Source organism: Odocoileus virginianus, unplaced genomic scaffold, assembly GCF_023699985.2.
Source record: "Odocoileus virginianus isolate 20LAN1187 ecotype Illinois unplaced genomic scaffold, Ovbor_1.2 Unplaced_Scaffold_23, whole genome shotgun sequence".
NCBI classification, from domain to species: domain Eukaryota; kingdom Metazoa; phylum Chordata; class Mammalia; order Artiodactyla; family Cervidae; genus Odocoileus; species Odocoileus virginianus.
The window spans coordinates 71,138-84,324 of record NW_027224285.1 but is presented as its reverse complement, the minus strand read 5'-3'; positions in this window follow the sequence as shown (position 1 = coordinate 84,324).

Here is a 13,187-nt window from a genome sequence, read left to right as displayed (position 1 = left end):
TCAATTCTTCAGTGCTCAGCTTTCTTTATAGTCCAACTCTCACATTCATACCTAACCACTGGAAAAACCATAGCCTGGACTAGATGGACCTTTGTTGACAAAATAATGTCTCTGCTTTTTAACATGCTGTCTAGGTTGGTCAACTTTCCTTCCAAGGAGTAAGCGTCTTTTAATTTCATGGCTGCAATCACCATCTTCAGTGATTTTGGAGCCCCAAAAAATGAAGTCTGACACTGCTTCCACTGTTTCCCCATCTATTTGCCATGAAGTGATGGGACCAGATGCCATGATCTTAGTTTTCTGAATGTTGAGCTTTTAAGCCAACTTTTTCACTCTCCTCTTTCACTTTCATCAAGAGGTTCTTTAGTTCTTCTTCACTTTCTGCCATAAGGGTGGTGTCATCTGCATATCTGAGGTTATTGATATTTCTCCCAGCAGTCTTGATTCCAGCTTGTGCTTCCTCCAACCCAGCATTTCTCATGATGTACTCTGCATATAAGTTAAATAAGCAGGGTGACAATATACAGCCTTGATGTACTCCTTTTTGGAACCAGTCTGTTGTTCCATGTATCTCTTATCCATTGTGTATATAGTAGTTTCTCTATCAGTTACAATATACATCAACTTTTACACTTGATCTTAGCCAAAAGGCCGAGAAGTGATTATACATCAACTTTTTGCCATCTATTTATAGTTAATAATATACCATTTCTCATAAAATGTAGAAAGCCTGCAAATATAAAAGTCCATTTCCAGCTCCCTGGCACTATTCTTTTTGTTATTGTTGTCATACTTACATTATAAACTCAAAATGAGAGGTGAGTTTCTTTTATTTCTGGTTGGTATAGACTGAATGTTTGTCCCCACTCCCAAATTCATTTGTTGAAACCCTACCCCAAGTGCGATGGTGTTATCAAGTGGGACCTTTGGGAATTAATCAGCATTAGATGAGTTCATGAGGATGGAGCCTCCTATTGTACCTCCTAGGTACAATGGGATTAGTACCTTTTAAGAGTCACCAGACAGCTTGCTTTCTCTTCTCTGCTCTCTGCTACATGAGGATATAATGACAAGTGTGTAGTTTTTATCCCAGAAGCAGGCTCTCTTCAGAACTCTACCCTGCTGGCACCCTAATCTCAACCTTCCAGTCTCTGGAGCTGTGAGAAATAAGTTTCTGCTGTTTATAAGCTACGCAGGATATGATACAACTCACTACATTATTCCTAGCATATGATACCCCGTATATGGTACATTTCCCATGTTCACAAGTGGAGAAGGAAATAGCAACCCACTCCAGTATTCTTGCCTAGAGAATCCTGTGGACGGAGGAGCCTGGTGGGCTGCTGTCCATAGGGTCGCACAGAATTGGACACGACTGAAGCGACTTAGCATGCATGCATGCATTGGAGAAGGAAATGACAACCCACTCCAGTAGTCTTGCCTGCAGAATTCCAGGGACAGAGGACCCTGGTGGGCTGCTGTCTATGGGGTCGCACAGAGTCGGACACGACTGAAGCGACTTAGCAGCAACAACAGCATGTTCACAACAAGAGAAAAAACTTGACAAGCATTGAAAAATCAACAATTTTTTTAGGTCAGTCAGAATATTGAAGCCACATGACAGAAGCCCAGGAGGAGAAGCCCACAACTGGAGGCAGTACTTTACAGCAGCATTCCTGTAATTAATGAATTGTAGGCTAAGTTGAGAGTTAAAAATTCCAAGGGGAGGCAGTCTTTGATCAGTTTGTCCTGCAAGAACATGACCAAATTCTCACTGTGAAAATCGTGGAAAAATCCCTTTGTGCTTCTGGCAGGGAGAAGGGAAAAGGAACCATTTAAAATATGCCTTTAATTAGGGCAAACCATTTTCTCTTTAACAAGGCCTCACCTCAAGATAAACTGTTAAACCAGAGCCTAACCTGAGAGAAGAGACTCATCCCAGACTCCTCTAAACTTGCCATCTCACCCAAGTGTGGCAGGGGAGAACAAAATTGAGCAACACTTATTAAGATGACACCATAGGCACACATGCTCACTAAAAAGACTGAGACCTAATCACAGAACTATAAACCCTTCCTCTCATATCTTGTCACCATATCAATTAACTTCCTATAGAATACCAAGAAACTGAAAGAACTAAAAGCTAAAAGAAGCTAAAATACCAACAGCTGAAAGAACTGCTAGCCTAAGATCTTATTTAAGGCGGGGTCTTTAAATAAACAGAAGGACAATGGAAGAGACAGACAAAAAGACACTAGAGGGAATTTTAGCCTCTGATGCACAGCTATAATGAACAGTAAGCAGAGCCTACCTCATAGCCACATAAAGTCAAACCTCACATTAAAAGCTTATTACATCAGTTCCTTTAATTGAATACATAATTTCTTGCTTTTAAGCAAAAAATTACAAAGCATGCTAAAAGGAAAGAAAAAAGGTTCAAAAGGCAAAGCATGTTTCAGAACATGGTTCAGATATGGAAAAGATTTTGGACAGAAATTTAAAATAATTATGATTAATATGTTAAGAGCTCTGCTGGAAAAAGTGGACAGCATGTAATAACAGAAGGTTAATGTAAGCAAAGGAATGGAAATGATAATAAAGAATGAAAGAGAAATGCTAGAAATCAAAATCACTCAGTAAGAATGAAGGCAGTGTACTGAGCATAACAGGGAAAGAATCTGTGATCTCAATGATGTCAATAGAAACTTGCCACACTGAAAATTAGAAAAAAGGATAATAAAAAGAATAAAAGAACACAATTTTCAAGAACTGTGGAACACTTACAAAATATTTAACACATGTTAATGGGAATATCAGAAGGAGAAGAATGAGAGAAAGGAGCAGAATAAATATAAAAGCAGAGATCCAGGAAGGCCAGGGAACACCAAGCAGGATAAATGTGGGGGGAAAGTCTCCACATAGGTATCTCATATTCAAACTACAGAAAAATAAAAGGTGAAGAAGAAGTCTTGAACAAAGCTAGAGAAAAATATATCATAGCTACAGTGGAGTGGGGATAAAGATTGCATTGTTCTTCTCTTCAAAAACTATGCATGTGAGAGCGGAGCAAAATATTTAAAGATTTAAATATTTAAAAATCTAGATTTCTATATCCAGTTAAACTGTCCTTCAAAAGTAAATAAGGAATAAAAACTTTCTCAAGTAAACAAAATTGAAAGAATTATTCACCAGTAAACCTTGTAAAACAGTTAATAGGATTCTTAAGAGAGAAGGAAAATGATATTAGAAAGTTTTACCTGTGTAAGGAAAGGAAGATATGAGCAGGAATTATTAAAAGCCAAATAATGTCTTCCGTGTTCCTTATTCTCAATTAATCTAACAAATAAGAATTTGTTCAACTTAATACTAGTACCGGTAGTCTCAGTAATTATAGATTTGTGTAAATGAAATGAATGGCTGCAATATTATAAAGGATTGGAGAGAGGAATTGGGAATACTCTGTTATAAGGTACCTGCACCACCTGTGAAGTGATACAGTGTTGTCTGAAAGTGGACTTGAATTAGTTCTACGTATATATTTCAAATTCCAGGACAATGAGTACAAAAATTTTCAAGAAGTATCTCAAGAGATAGAGAACACAAGTCACAGAATGCGAGAACATATTTGCAAAAGTCATATCTGATAAAGGACTGTTATCCAAAATATACAAAGAGTTGTTAAAATTCAAGAATAAGAAATCAAGAAACCCTATTTAAAATGGGCAAAAGACCTGACTAGATACCTCACTAAAGGAGACATAAAGATGGCAAATAGCCATGTGAAAAGACACTTAACAAATATATCATAAGGGACTTGTAAATTCAAACTATTCTCAAATGACACTGGACATCTATTAAAATGGCCATAATTCAAAACATTGACAACAAATTCTGGCAAAGATGTCAAGCAACAAGAACTCTTCTTTATTACTGAAAGCTTTAGCTTATCTTGGGATCCTGGAAGAGCCCCCAAGATGATAGATAAAAGTTTACAGTGTTCCACCATATTCATTGCCTCCGAAGGAGAAGATTTAACTCTGGGACCAAAGACAGTCTCAGTCACTCAGAGCTTTGTGTAGTAGAAATTTTGTTAAAGTGATAATGGCAGAAAAAACTTCTTACATAGATATCAGAAGGGGGTAGAAAGATTATCTGCCTTGCTAGTTTTAAGCAGGAAATTTTATACTTTTCTGCCAGCTGCTGAGAATAGAAAAAAATATCTCAAGGCTGTGAAAATTTTGCCCAGACCATTTCCCATAACATACATCCTGGGATGACATCAGCACAAGATTAGCCAGAAGGAACAGGTTAACCCAGAGCTCAAGGCTGTGGGCCCAGACCTTCTCCATAGCACACATTCTGACCTCAAAAAGGTATGTCCTTGAACAAGACTTACTGCTGCCTACAAGGCCTATGTGTCTAAGTCAAAAGAATGTGAGAAGGAAAGATGTTCACCTCCTCCTAAAAGGGGCCTTAGGCTTGGATACTTTATCAACGTACCTACGTTAACCCTCTCATTACTAGTGGGACTCTAATGTGGTACAACTTTGGAAGATAATTTGGTAGTTTATTACAAAGCTAAATATACTTCTTTTACTATATAATCCAGCCATTGTGATCCTTAGTATTTCCCCAATGGTGCTGAAAAACATATGCTTACTCAAAAACCAGCACACAGATGTTTATAATAGCTTTATTCATAGTTTCCAAAACTTGGAAGCAACCAAAATGTCCTTCAATAAGAAAAACTTAATATCCAAACTCTGGTATATCCAGCCAATGGATTTCGTTCACTGCTTAAAAAAGGAGGGGAGGGTGCCAAGTCTTGAAAAGACATGGAGGACCTTAAAAGGATATTACTAAGTGAAAGAACCCAGTAGACTAAATATTGTGTGATTCCAACTATATAAAATTCTGGAAAATGCAAAAATGTGGAAACCATAGAAGAATCAGTGGTTGCTACTGATTGAAGCAGAAGGCTGAATACATGGAGTACAGAGGATGTTTAGGGAAGTTAAACTATTCTATATAATGTAATGGTGGATATATTTTATTATACATTTGTCAAAACCCACAGAAGGTACAACACCAGTAGTGAACCCTAATATAAACTGGACTTTGGTTAATAATGATGTCTGTAAGAATTGTAGCAATTATGCCACTCTGTGCAGATGGAAGCTGGGAATGTTGATGATGAAGGAGGCTGTATATATGTAGAGGCAGGTCATATATTGGAAATCTTCATATTCAATTGTGCTTTTTATCTAAATGTGCTCTTAAAAAGTCTATAAATTATAAACAAGTTATGAGATCAATAAAAATATAGGTGTAACTGATATGCAAAGAGAGGAGAGAAAATGGAATAATATAAAATACTCAAAACCAGAGAAGGCATAAAAAAGAGTGGAAGACAAGAGAAACAATAGGGTAAAAAATGGAAAACAGTTAAAAATGTGGTGAATATTACTTCAATTTATCAACAATAAATTTAAATGTGAGTGGTCTAAATACACCAATGAAAAAGGACTATCAGAGTGGATAATGAAAGCAAGATCCAACTAAATGTTTTCTACAGAAAGCCCACTTTTAAGCAGTGGAGAAAGATATAGCATGCTAACACTAATCATAAGAAAGCTGAAGTAGCTATATTAATTGTTGTAGACATCAACACCCCTCTATTAGTAATTAAGTTCCAATAGTCAGAAAATCAGTAAGGCTATAGTTAATACACCTATCTAATTGACATTTGTAGAATACTTCATCTAACAGCAGCAAAATACACATTCTTCTCAAGCTTATATTAGAACATTCAGCAAGATAGATTACTCTCTGGGCCATTAAAATATACCTTAACAAATTTAAAGGAATAGATATCAAAGTATGCTCCCAGAATATGGACTAAAACTAAATATCAATAACACAAAGATAGCTATAAAATTCTAAAATGGTTTGTGATTAAATAACACACTTCTGAGTAATACATGGATTAAATCTCGTAAGAAATTTTTAAATATTTTTAACTAAATGAAATATGACCTGTCAAAATTTATAGGATAAACCCAGTACAATGTCATGTTTTTTACTTTAAACACTTATTTGTATCTTCAAGAAATTAAGAGGAAAAACTTCTTTAATACTTATCCAATTATTTACATTTCTGGTGCTCTTCATTTGTTTTTAAAAAATCTGATTTTTTTTTTCTGGTGTCATTTTCTTTCATCTGTAAGAACTTCATTTAGCATTTCTTATACTTTAAGCCTGGTATATAGGAGTTCTCTTTGTTTTTCATTATCTGAAAATGTCTGCTTTTAGCTTTCATTGTTTAAGGATACTTCTGCTGGATTGGCTTTTTTTTTTTTTTTCTTAAAATATGTTTCTTCCCTGTTTTCTGCCTGTGGTTTCTGGTGAGAGTTCTTTGATTATTTAAATTATTATTCTCTTGAGTGTAATATGTCTTTCGATATTTTATTTTTATTCACGTTTTTGGAAGTTTGACTCTCAAATATCTAGACTTGATTTTCTTCATATTTATCCCATATGGAATTAAATATTGTTTTTGTACATTTCTAGATTCCAATTTTGCATGTTAGACTTTTTGATGTCATACAAGTCTAGTATTCTATTTATTTTTTTCAGTGTTTTTTTCTACCTCTTCTTTAAATACTTCATTTTCATTTATTTTTTTTTTCTCTCCAAAATCACTGATGCTTTGCTTTTCCATTTTGTTCCTGCTATTAAATCCATCCAATGAATTTTTTATTTCCACTGTTGTGTTTTTCAGTTCTAGAATTTCCAATTTGTACTTTTTCATAATTTCTATTTGTATGCTAGAATTTCTTTTCACTCATCATGAGTATATTGTCTCTTATATCATTGAATTAGTTATAATGGACACTAAAGTTCTTATCAGTTCCAACACTGAGTAATCTTGATACTGGCCTATGTTGGTCATCTTTTTCCTTCAGAATGAGTTACATTCTTTTTGGTTTTTCATATGTTCAGTAATTTTATAATGTATCCTGAACATTTAAAATGTTATTTGTGGAGACTTTAGATTCTGTTAAATTCCTCTGGATGATTTTGTTTTAGTAGGCAATTTAACTCAGACTCAAACTGAAAACTTGTCTCAGTTGCACATCAGTCAGTTCAGTCATTCAGTCATGTCTGACTCTTTTTGACCCCATGGACTGCACACCAGGCTTCCCTGTCCATTACCAACTCCTGGAGCCTATTCAAACTTATGTCCATCATGTGGGTGAGGCCATCCAACCATCTGATCCTCTGTCGTCCCCTTCTCTTCCCACCTTCAATCTTTCCCAGCATCAGGGTCTTTTTCAGTGAGTCAGTTATTCACATCAGGTGGCCAAAGTATTGGAGTTTCAGCTTCAGCATATTTCAATATTTCAATGAATATTAAGGACTGATTTTTTTTTTTAGGATTGACTAGTTGGATCTTCTTGCCATTTAAGGGACTCTTAAGAGTTTTCTCCAACACCACAATTCAAAAGCCTCAATTCTTCGGCGCTCAGCTTTCTTTATAGTCCAACTTCACATCCATACATGACTACTAGAAAAACCATAGCTCTGATTAGATGGACCTTTGCTGGCAAGTAATGTCTCTGCTTTTTAATATGTTGTCTAGGTTGGTCATAGTTTTTCTTCCAAGGAGCAAGTTTCTTTTAATTTCATGGCTGCAGTCACCATCTGCAGTGATTTTGGAGCCCCCCAAAATAAAGTCTGTCACTGTTTCCATTGTTTCCCCATCTATTTGCCATGAAGTGATGGGACCAGATGCCATGATCTTCAGTTTTCTGAATGTTGAGTTTTAAGTCAACTTTTTCACTCTCCTCTTTCACTTTCTTTTTTTTTTTCATTTATTTTTATTAGTTGGAGGCTAATTACTTTACAATATTGTAGTGGGTTTTGTCATACATTGACATGAATCAGCCATGGATTTACATGTATTCCCCATCCTGATCCCCCCTCCCACCTCCCTCATCAAGAGGCTCTTTAGTTTTTCTTTGCTTTCTGCCATAAGGGTGGTGTCATCTGCATATCTGAGGTTATTGATATTTCTCTCTGCAATCTTGATTCCAGCTTGTGCTTCATCCAGTCCAGCATTTCTCATGATGTACTCTGCATATAAGTTAAATAAGCAGGGTGACAATATACAGCCTTGACATACTCCTTTCCTGATTTGGAACCAGTCTGTTGTTCCATGTCCAGTTCTAACTGTTGCTTCTTGATCTGCATACAGATTTCTCAGGAGGCAGGTCAGGTTGTCTGGTATTCCCATCTCTTGAAGAATTTTCCAGAGTTGTCATGATCCACACAGTCAAGGGCTTTGGCATAGTCAATAAAGCAGAAGTAGATGTTTTTCTTGAACTCTATCACTTTTTCTGTGAGCAAACAGATGTTGGCAATTTGATCTCTGGTTCCTCTGGCTTTTCTAAATCCAGCTTGAACATCTGGAAGCTCAGGGTTCACATACTGTTGAAGCCTGGTTTGGAGAATTTTGAGCATTACTTTGCTAGTGTGTGAGATGAGTGCAATTGTGCAGTAGTTTGAGCATTCTTTGGCATTGCCTTTCTTTGGGATTGGAATGAAAACTGACTTTTTCCAGTCCTGTGGTCACTGCTGAGTTTTCCAAATTTGCTGGCATATTGAGTGCAGCACTTTCACAGCATCATCTTTTAGGATTTCAAATAGCTCAACTGGAATTCCATCACCTCCACTAGTTTTGTTCGTGGTGATGTTTCCTAAGGCCCACTTGACTCGAATTCCAGGATGTCTGGCTCTAGGTGAGTGATCACACCATTGTGATTATCCACCTTACTAGTACTGACTCAAATGTATTCCTTTTCATGGCTGAGCAATGTTCCACTCTGTATATGTACCACAACTTCTTTATCCATTCCTCTGTCAATGGACATCTAGTTGGCTTCCACGTGTTAGATATTGTACATAGTGTTGTAATGAACATTGGTGTATATGGTCTTTTTGAATTATGGTTTTCTTAGGGTATATGCCCAGTAATGGGATTGCTGGGTCACATGGTAGTTTTATTCCTAGTTTTTTTAAAGTAACTTCTATACTGTTCTCTGTAGTGGCTCTTATCAATTTACATTCCCAGCAACGGTGCAAGCTGCTGCTGTTGCTGCTAAGTCACTTCAGTCGTGTCTGACTCTGTGCGACCCCATAGACGGCAGCCCACCAGGCTCCGCCATCCCTGGGATTCTCCAGGCAAGAACACTGGAGTGGGCTGCCATTTCCTTCTCCAATGCATGAGAGTGAAGTGAAAGTGAAAGTCGCTCAGTCATGTCCGACTCTTCGCGACCCCATGGACTGCAGCCTACCAGGCTCCTCCGTCCATGGGATTTTCCAGGCAAGAGTACTGGAGTGTGTTGCCATTGCCTTCTCCAAGCACGGTGCAAGAGGGTTCCCTTTTCTCCATACCTTCTTCATCGTTTGTTGTTGATGATGGCCATTCTGACTGGTGTGAGGTGATACCCCATTTGCATTTTGATTTACATTTATCTAATAATGAGTGGTGTTGAAAATCTTTTCATGTGTTGGTTGGCGGCCGGGAGCCAGCACACGAGATGTCGTGAGGAGAAGACCTGACAAGCAAGGCAGATCAGGACTGCAGGGATTTCAAAAAGCTGCCCCGGCGCTCACCTTAAAGATGATCTCTGTCTTTCTGATGCTTGCTGTATTAGACTACTCCCTAATTTCTGTGACACAGGTAGAAGGCCTTCCCCGATCTCTCTCCAAACAGAATCAACTTAGAACTTTAATCAATATGTCCCCCAAAGGACGGCGGTATCCTATAAGATTATCCAGGATGAAAGGAGTGTTTCAATTTAGACCCCTTTGCTGGCATTCTAGCCTGCTTGGCAAATGCGTACTAATGCACATGACTGCTCACAACACCTTAATCATAAACAGCATAAAGAACCTGATCACATAAAGGCCCTAATAGGCACAGAGCCCTTCGGGGGTGAGGAAGCCCTATTAGAGAACATAAAAATATTATTCTAAAAGTGGTTATAGTTAAAGATTTAGAAAAATAAGAGTTTAGAATTGTTCATTTTAACCAGGAATGCTAAACAGGGGCTGCCTCACTGGAGCTGCAGAGTCTTTGTGTTGTAAAACTTTTAGATAAATTTAACTGATAACTTCTTCTGGAAGGACTGACCTTTGTGTTCATTAAAGAATAGATTACAGAAAACAGCTTTGCATTCACCTAGGTCATAAAATGTCAATAGGCCCCAAGGCCAGAAGATAATGTACAAGACTCTCACAAAGAAGTATGCAGAAAACACCCTGGTTTCGTGAAGGATGAGCCGATGTAATATTAAACTATCTTCCCCTTAAAAATGTACTAACTTAGAATATAAAAGCTACGGTAAAAATAAAGATTTGCCAGACTCTGCTGCACCCCCCGTCTGGTCACTCTCTCTCTCTCTCTCTCTCTCTCCCCCTCGCAGACTTGGCCCTATCAAGGCTGGTCTCACGTGTCTTCTCTCGCCGACGCCATTCATCCTGAGGGTACCCCCTGGATCCTGCCGAGGCTGGACCCCGGCAGTTGGCCATCTGTATGTCTTCTTTGGAGAAATGTCAGAATCATGCTTTAATATCAGCTGGCCATACTGTCTATGTACCAGCATTTAAGCACCTGGGAATCAGACACATATGCTCTTTCTGTGTAATATTCAACATCAGTTTTACTGCTTAGTATTCTTAGCATTCATTCTCTAGCAAGTGAATTTTTAGTCTGTAAGACCTATACAGTTTAAGCTGTTTTATTATTTGTCCCAAAGTCAGACATAAATAATGGATCACACATTCTGATAATGTTCAGCCATGGTTTTATTCTTGTAGCATTTATTTGTGATTAGGAATGTAAATACAGAAAATGGTCCTTTTCAGTGTGATTTTAAGGCTTACATTGGTTGGTGTCTCTTTTCACATATTTAATCTCTTCATTATATAAGTGGAGATGTTTCTGGTGACCACTTTTGGAAATGCAGTTTTCACCTGTTGGGCTTATGACTGTGTGCCTGTTATTAGATTTTCGATAATCTCAATTTGGATACTGTGAGGAGAAAATTCAAGCCAAGTTTCAGATCATTCAATAACAATTTCATGAGAATTTATAGAGATTTTAAGATATAACCACGTTGTCTTTATCATCATGAACAGCTGTAGAACTTTAGGCTGAGAAATATTAAGCTTTTTCAAAGCATAGTGTATTAATCATATTTTTAAATTTTATGTATTCTATGATGTTTTGACATCTTATGAAGCTTGCAGACCAGGGAGAGACTTTGTCTCTTAGGGCTAGCCAATTCTTAGAGATAGCAAAGGGATAGAGCCAGGCCTGGAGCATATGTTTCCTATACAAAACAACCAATCTCTCACACCAACCCAGTATTTTCTCTGCCCTAAATTATCATGAGACCATGTACCAGTCAACTACACACACCTTTATAGCCTATGGCTATAATATTCTATGAAGGAGTGTCCAACAACATCTGAAGTTTACAGATAAGGCAAGATCTTATCACCTGTTGAATTTCTTAAGTAGAGTCTTTATTGTAAAAAAAAAAAAAAGTATGGATAATTTCCCCCTTCCATTGGCGTTTATTCTTTGCTATATAAGTTTCAAGGTCTGGATATAGTTGGGATGACACCATGCAGTATGAAATAGCCTAATTTAGCCAAGATTGCTTCTCTTTCATGGAAACAGGGTGGTGTTTGGGAGGTAAGTCCTTTTTAGAAACTAGATTAAATAACTGTCATAGTATTAATTGTGGTGAACTTCTAAGGGATAATTATACTATGTAACTGTTACTGTGAAAGAAGAGTCTAACCAACATTTGGAACCAAAAGCTTGACTTATTGCTTTTCTGTTTCAGCCATCTATTACTGTGCAACAAAAACACCTAAAACTTAAAAGGCTTAAAATAATAACTTATTATTTCTCTATAGATAAGAGTGGATGATTTTTCTTCTCCACTAGTTATTAGCTGTATCCTCTTATTCAGCTAGCATTTAGGAAGTGATGGGGCTAGGCTGGAAGGTCTGAAAAACTTCACTCATATGTCCAGCATTGTGGGGTTTCATCCTCAGTAGCTTGAGTTTCTTCACAAATTGGTGATCTCAGACTAGTTGTACTTTTTCCATGTTACTAGCTTTGAGAAGGAAAGTGGAAGCTGCCATACTCCTAAAGGGGAGGCCTGACACTTTTGTAATATGCTAATAAGCCAAAACAAGTCACAAGACCAATCAGATTCAAGAAGATGGGAAAATCAATCTGTCTCTTAGTCATAGAATAGCATGAGGGAAGGAATTGATAGTGTCCATCTTTGACCATCAAACTAACAAAAAGAGGCCTATATTTGTAAATCAGTCAGAGAAAGAAATGATAAAAGGTTGGGGGAAATGGGAGATTCAGGGATTTGTAGACTTTCCAAAGTGGAGTGTTGAGGGACTGACTGGCTCTTTCAAAAAGTGTAGTAGTAGTCACTGGAGTAGGCCATAGCTGACTTGCTGGATTTCCAGAGTGTGTCAGAGTGAAAGCTGTTGCTTGGCTTTCAGAAATGAGTTGTCACAGCTAGCTGGTTTTCATAAGCATGTGCCCTAGTGAGAAAATTCTCCAGTTAATTGCCATCAGTGTCTGATCACTTGTCTCTGATCTATCAATTTTGGTGGTTACTAGTTCATGTCTTGGGGCTTATGGCCAAGAAACAGTGTCTCAGGTTTTCTTCAACTTGGAGACTAGCAACATTTTACTCTTACCAGAGTATTAATTTTTAAAAGTATTTTTATTAGTACAGGCTTTATTCTCAAAGTAGATTTGCCTCAGTTATTGGACTGTCCCAAGAAAGTACTAATTTTTATTTAATTTTTGATTGAGAAGACCAAGAAGTTATACAATGTATTTGTTTTCACACTGAAATAAAGAACACTAAAGAGATTGTTTCCTCTTAAACATGTATCAAGATGGCATGCTCCTGTAAGAGCCAGTAGTTTACCATGGAGTATTCAGAAGTTATATAAGTACAAAGTATACATAAGATGTAAGCAAATATTATACTAAATATTATTATAAATAATATTATACTAAATGTTTTACACTAAATACACTAAATATATTACTCTAAATATTATACTAGGTACTC